This window comes from Eubalaena glacialis, chromosome 3 (genome assembly GCF_028564815.1).
Source record: "Eubalaena glacialis isolate mEubGla1 chromosome 3, mEubGla1.1.hap2.+ XY, whole genome shotgun sequence".
NCBI classification, from domain to species: Eukaryota; Metazoa; Chordata; class Mammalia; order Artiodactyla; family Balaenidae; genus Eubalaena; species Eubalaena glacialis.
Window position 1 is genome coordinate 87826076 of NC_083718.1, and position 7106 is coordinate 87833181.

Genomic DNA, 7106 nt, shown 5'->3' on the forward strand with positions numbered 1-7106 from the left:
TCTAGGTCCATCCACCTCACTACAATGGCTTTGTTTTTGTAGATCCTTTTCTCCTCTTGTGTTTCCCACTTAGAGAAGTTCCTTTAGCATTTGTTGTAGAGCTGGTTTGGTGGTGCTGAATTCCCTTAGCTTTTGCTTGTCTGTAAAGCTTTTGATTTCTCCTTCAAATCTGAATGAGATCCTTGCTGGGTAGAATAATCTTGGTTGTAGGTTCTTCCCTTTCATCACTTTAAGTATATCATGCCACTCCCTTCTGGCTTGTAGAGTTTCTGCTGAGAAATCAGCTGTTAACCTTATGGGAGTTCCCTTGTATGTTATTTGTCATTTTTCCCTTGCTGCTTTCAATAATTTTTCTTTGTCTTTAATTTTTGCCAATTTGATTACTATGTGTCTTGGCATGTTTCTCCTTGGGTTTATCCTGTAGGGCACTCGCTGCACTTCCTGGACTTGGGTGGCTCTTTCCTGTCCCATGTTAGGGAAGTTTTAGACTATAATCTCTTCAAATATTTTCTCCGTTCCTTTCTCTCTCTCTTCCTCTTCTGGGACCCCTATAATGTGAATGTTGTTGTGTTTAATGTTGTCCCAGAGGTCTCTTAGGCTGTCTTCATTTCTTTTCATTCTTTTTTCTTTATTCTGTTCCACAACAGTGAATTCCACCATTCTGTCTTCCAGGTCACTTATCCGTTCTTCTGCCTCAGTTATTCTGCTGTTGATTCCTTCTAGTGTAGTTTTCATTTCAGTTATTGTATTGTTCATCTCTGTTTGTTTGTTCTTTAATTCTTCTAGGTCTTTGTTAAACATTTCTTTCATCTTCTCGATCTTTGCCTCCATTCTTTTTCCGAGGTCCTGGATCATCTTTACTATCATTATTCTGAAGTCTTTTTCTGGAAGGTCGCCTATCTCCACTTCATTTAGTTGTTTTTCTCGGGTTTTATCTTGTTCCTTCATCTGGTACATAGCCCTCTGCCTTTGCATCTTGTCTATCTTTCTGTGAATGTGGTTTTTGTTCCACAGGCTGCAGGATTGTAGTTCTTCTTGCTTCTGCTGTCTGCCCTCTGGTAGATGAGGCTATCTAAGAGGCTTGTGTAAGTTTCCTGATGGGAGGGACTGGTGGTGGGTAGAGTTGACTGTTGCTCTGGTGGGCAGAGCTCAGTAAAAATTTAATCCACTTGACTGTTGATGGGTAGGGCTGGGTTCCCTCACTGTTGGTTGTTGGGCCTGAGGCAACCCAACACTGGAGCTTACCTGGGCTCTTTCGTGGGGCTAATGACAGAGTCTGGGAGGGCTCACACCAAGGAGTACCTCCCTGAACTTCTGTTGCCAGTGTCCTTGTCCCCACAGTGAGCCACAGCCACGCCCCGCCTCTGCAGGGGACCCTCCAACACTAGCATGTAGGTCTGGTTCAGTCTTTCCTGGGGTCACTGCTCCTTCCCCTGGGTCCTGATGTGCACACTACTTTGTGTGTGCCCTCCAAGAGTGGAGTGTCTGTTTCCCCCATTCCTGTCAAAGTCCTGCAATCAAATCCCACTAGGCTTCAAAGTCTGATTCTCAAGGCATTCCTCCTCCTGTTGCCAGACCTGCAGGTTGGGAAGCCTGATGTGGGGCTCAGAACCTTCACTCTAGTTGGTGGACTTCTGTGGTCTAAGTGTTCTCCAGTCTGTGAGTCACCCACCCAGCAGTTATGGGATCTGAATTTACTGTGTTTGCGCCCCTCATACCATCTCACTGTGACTTCTCCTTTGTCTTTGGATTTGGGGTATGTTTTTTGGTGAGTTCCAGTGTCTTCCTGTTGATGATTGTCCAGCAGCTAGTTGTGATTCTGGTGTTCTCGCAAGAGGGAGTGAGAGCACGTCCTTCTACTCCACCATCTTGGTTCCTCCCTCTTTCTTTCTTTCTTTCTTTCTTCCTTCCTTCCTTCCTTCCTTCCTTCCTTCCTTCCTTCCTTCCTTCCTTCCTTCCTTCCTTCCTTCCTTCCTTCCTTCCTTCCTTCCTTCCTTCCTTTCTTTCTTTCCTTTCTTTCTTTCCTTCCTTCCTTCCTTCCTTCCTTCCTTCTTTCTTCCTTCCTTTCTTTCTTTCTTTCTTTCTTCCTTTCTTTCTTTCTTTCTTTCTCTCTCTCTCTCTCTCTCCCCCCCCCCCTCTCTTTCGTCTCTTTTATTTCCTCTCTGATCTTTATTTCCTTCCTTCTGCTATCTTTGTGCTTTGTTTCTTCTTCTTTTCTAATTCCTTTTAGGTGATTTCTAACATTCTTTAGATGCTAGGTTAGGTTGTTTATTTGAGATTTTTCTTGTTTCTTGAAGTAGGCCTGTACCACTATAAACTTCCCTCCTAAGACTGTTTTTGCTGCATTCTATAGATTTTGGAGTGTTGTGTTTCCACTCTCATTTCTCTCAAGTTTTTTTCTGATTTTCTCTTTGATTTCTTCATTGACCCACTGGTTTTTTAGTATCATGTTGTTTAGTCTCCATATATTTGTGATTTTCCCATTTTTATTCCTGTACTGATTTCCATTCTGGTTGGAAAAAGTGATTGATGTACTTTATATCCTCTTAAATTTTTGAGACTTGGAGAACATTCCATGAGCACTTGGAAAGAATGTTATTCTGCTATTTTTGGATAGAATGTCCTGTAGATATCTGTTAAGTCTAACAGTCTACTGTGTCATTTAATAGATACTATGCCTTATTGATTTTCTGTCTGTATGATCTGTCCATTGATGTAAGTGGGGTGTTAAAATTACTTATTATTATTGTATTATTGTCAAATTCTCCCTTTAAGTTTGTTAATATTTGCTTTATATATTTAGTGCACCTATTTGGGATGCATATATGTTAATGAGTGTAATTTCCTCTTCTTGTATTGATCCCTTTATCATTATATAATGCACTTCTTTGTCTTTTGTTGCTTTGGTTTTTTATTATTTATTTATTTCTATTTTTATTTCAGAAAATTTAATTTTTAGTGGTTTAGAAATTTAGAGTTTTTAAAATTTTTATTTTACATTGGAGTGTAGTTGATTAACAATGTTTTGTTACTTGAGACTTTATTTTAAAGTCTGCTTTGACTAATATGAATATTACTACTCCCACTTTCTCATCATTTCCATTTGCATGAAATATCTTTTTCCATCCCCTCACCTTTGGTCTGTGTGTGTCTTTACCTCTGAAGTGAGTCTCCTGTAAGCAATATATAGATGGGTCTTATTTTGTTTTTTAATCCAATCAGCCACTCTGTGTCTTTTGATTGGAGCATTTAGTCCATTGACATTTAAAGTAGTTATTGATAGGTATGTACTCATTGCCATTTTACTACTTGTTTTCCAATTCTTTTTATACTTTTCTCTGTTCTTTTTGTTTCTTTCCTTGTAGTTTGATGATTTTCTTTAGTAGTATGCTGTGTTCCTTTCTCTCTAGTTTTTGTGTATCTATTGTAGGTTTTCGATTTTTAGTTATGATGGGGTTCATATATGTTGACCTATAACTATATCTAGTTGTTTTAAACAGGTAGTCCTTTAAGTTCAAATACATTCTAGAAGATCTACGTTTTTTACTCCCCTCCCCACATTTGTTTTTCTTTCTTTTTTGGTTTCTTTTTCTGGCTGTGTCAGGTCTTAGTTGCAGCATATGGAATCTTCGTTGTTGCATGCAGGATATTTTGTTGTGGCACACGGGCTTCTCTCTAGTTGTGGCGTGTGGGTTTTCTCTTTCTAGTTGTGGTGCATGGGCTCCAGAGAGCATGGGCTCTGTAGTTTGTGGCATGGGGGCTCTCTAGTTGAGGCATGCATGCTCACTAGTTGTGGTGCATGGGCTCAGTAGTTGTGGCACGCGGGCTTAGTTGCCTTGCGGCATGTGGGATCTTAGTTCCCTGACCAGGGATCGAACCTGCGTCCCCTGCATTGGAAGGTGGATTCTTTACCACTGGACCACCTGAGAAGTCCCCACATTTGTGTTTTTGATGTTATATTTTACACTTCATGTTTACCCCTTAACTGATTATTGTAGTAATAGTTGATTTTATGATTTTTTGCCTTTTAATCTTCATAGTAGCTTATTTAAGTGGTTGATCCTCAGCCTTTACTGTAACCTTAACTAGTGGGATTTTTCTTTCCTATAGATTCTTATTTCTTGTTATAACTTTTTTTCCCCTCTTAGATAAGACCTTTAAATTTTTCTTTTATGGTAGATTTAGTATTGATAAACTCTTTTAGTTTTTGCTTGTCTGAGAAGTTCTTTATCTCTCCTTCTATTCTAAATGATAATCTTGCTAGGTAGAGTGTCCTAGGTTACAGGGTTTTCCCTTTCAGCCCTTTGAATATATGATGTCACTACCTTCTGGCCTTCAAAGTTTTTGTCTAAAAATCAGCTGATAGCCTTATGGGTGTTTCCTTTTATATAACTCCTTGTTTTTCTCTTGCCACCTTTAGAATCCTTTCTTTAACTTCTGCCATTTTATTTAAGATGTCTTGGTGTGGATCTGTTTTGGTTCATCTTGTTCAGAACTCTCTGTGCTTCCTGTACCTGGATATTTTCCTCCTTCAGGTTTGTGAATTTTTCAGCCAAAATTTCATCAAGTATATTTTCAACCCCTTTCTCTTTCTCTTCTCCTTCTGGGACATCTATAATGCTCACATTGGTTTGCTTCTTGTTGTTCCATAGATCCGTTAAACTGTTTTCATTTTTTAAAATTTGTTTTTCTTTTTGCTATTCTGGTTGAACAATTTCCATTATTCTATCTTTCAGATCAGGTATGCATTCTTCTGTATCACGTAGTCTGCTATTAATTCCTTCTAGTGTGTTTTTCATTTCAATTATTATATTCTTTAGTTCTGACTGGTTCTTTTTTATATTTTCTAGTTCCTTAAAATTCTCACTGTGTTCATCTATTCTTTTCTGTAATTCAGTTAGCATTTTTATTACTAGTGTTTTGAATTCTTTATCTGGTCAATGATTTATTTTTGTTTCATTAGTTGCTTTTCAGGGGTTTTCTCTTGTTCTTTCAATTGAACCAGATTCCTCTGTTTTCTTATTTTATGTAACTTTCTCTTTCTCTATGAAATTAGTTGAAACAGTTACCTATTGTGGTCTTAAAAGAGTGTCTTTATGTGGGAGCATCCCTACACAGTCTACATGTGCCCAGTGGCTTTGGTGGGAGAGCTGGATTTGATGTGAACAGGAGTCACGTCTTTCCTCAGGGTGTGCTGGCAGCTATCACCTTGCTAGGAGGTGGGACTGGAGATGGAGGCGCTAGGGATGGAGCCAGATGTGAGCCAGCGCTTCCTCTCTGTTCAGTGGCCATAACCACCCTATTGCAGGTGGGGACGGGTTCCAAGTTGCTGGAGCAGAAGCCCTGAGGATCGACTTGAAGCCACAGGGCAGGCAGGGCCCATGTGGGCTCCCAGCATGGGTTGCAGTGTGGGCTGTGGCAGTCTAGCTGAAGATAGAGATTGGAGCTGCTTCTGATGTGCTGCCTAAGTGCCAGCAATGGCTGCTGCTGCCCTGCTCAGGCACCGCTTTGGGTCAGAGCCACCTCTGTTTCTCACAGCCAATCTCCCAAGTGGGGCTGAAATGTGTGCTCAGCTTAGGCTGGGGCACACACCAGAGCAGTAATGGGAAACCAGCTAGTCACCTATACAATTTTCAATCCTCTCTCTGCCCTGCTTCAGGACCAAGCAAGCATGTGCATGCTCCTCACAAGCAGAGTCCAGGCTTCCCTGGACTCCCAGCCCTCCTGTTAATACCACTGGCCCTCCAAGCATCCAGGGGGACTCATCTTCCCTGTGTCAACCCCAGGGGTGAGGTGCCCAGTATGTGGCTCAAACTACTCCTCAGGGAAGATCTCCTCCTGTGCATTCTCCCTTTTCCTCTGAGTCTCCTCCCAGGAGCACAGGTCTCAACCTCATCACTTCCTTTCCCTTTCTACCCAATTCTGTGTGAATTTTCCTTACTGCCTTGGTTGTACAATGGAAAAACAGTATTTGTGGAAAGAGAGGAGAGAAAGGAGTTCTTGGGAAGATAAATTTTAGGAACTGGTGTATATGTAGGAACTGAGGATCTGGATATAGGCTTTCTAAAACTATGTATGTTACAAATACTTTGGAAAATTTTTCAGGTGGCTGCATACCTCAGTTTGAAGACCAGTGAGCTAGACACTAATATTGCCAGGGAACACACACCCTCCAACCAGCTTCCACAGGGCACATTTGATCTCCTTGTTTCTCAAACAAGGGATTTAACATGTAGATAATGGGGTTTAACATGGGGGTCATAACACAGAAGAGCACAGAGGCCAAGATATCCATATCCAGGGAGTAGCCTACTCCGGGTCTGTCCTAGTTGAAGTTGGCCATTCCATAAAAGACCACCACCATAGTGAGGTGGGATGCACAGGTAGAGAAGGCCTTGCTCCTGCCCTGAGCAGAGGGAATCCTAAGGATGGCAGAGATGATGAGTATATAGGACACTGCAGTAAACAGGTAGGGGCTTAGGCCAATGGTTGCACTGGCCACATGGAGCACAGATTCACCGAGAGAGGTGTCTGAGCAGGAGAGCTTCAGGAGCAATGGGATATCACAGAGAAAGTGGCTGATCTGGTTAGGCCCACACAGAGTGAGTGTAGCTGCCAGCACAGTGTATGTCACAGAATTCACCAGCCCACACAGCCAGGACCCAGTTGCCAAACAAACACAGACCTTCACATTCATGAGGACTGGATATTGAAGAGGGTGGCAGATCGCTACATAGCGGTCATGAGTCATAGTTGCCAATAAAACACCCTCAGTGCCGGCACATGTCACAAGGAAGAAAACCTAGGAAAGGCAGCCCTCATAGGAGATGGTCTTCTTCTCCTGGAAGAAGTTCACCAACATGACTGGAATAGTGGTAGACGTGTAGCAGGTGTCCAAGAAACTCAGGTTGCTGAGGAAATAATACATTGGGGTGTGGAGGGCAAGACTGACTCTTGTGGCCATTATTATGAGGGTGTTCCTGAAAAGAGTTGTCAGGTAAATGACCAGGAAGACCAGGAAGAACAAGCCCTGTAGGTTGGGGTGGTTGGAAAATCCCAAGAAGATGAATTCAGCGACATCTGTTTGACTGTTCATTTCAAGTGGC

The 7106-nt window shown here is 41.8% G+C and overlaps 1 pseudogene; it reads right to left on the reverse strand.

Moving 5' to 3' along the window:
• Nucleotides 1–6138: 6138 nt before the first annotated feature.
• Nucleotides 6139–7105, reverse strand: LOC133087075 (olfactory receptor 5V1-like; annotated as a pseudogene).
• Nucleotide 7106: the final 1 nt, after the last annotated feature.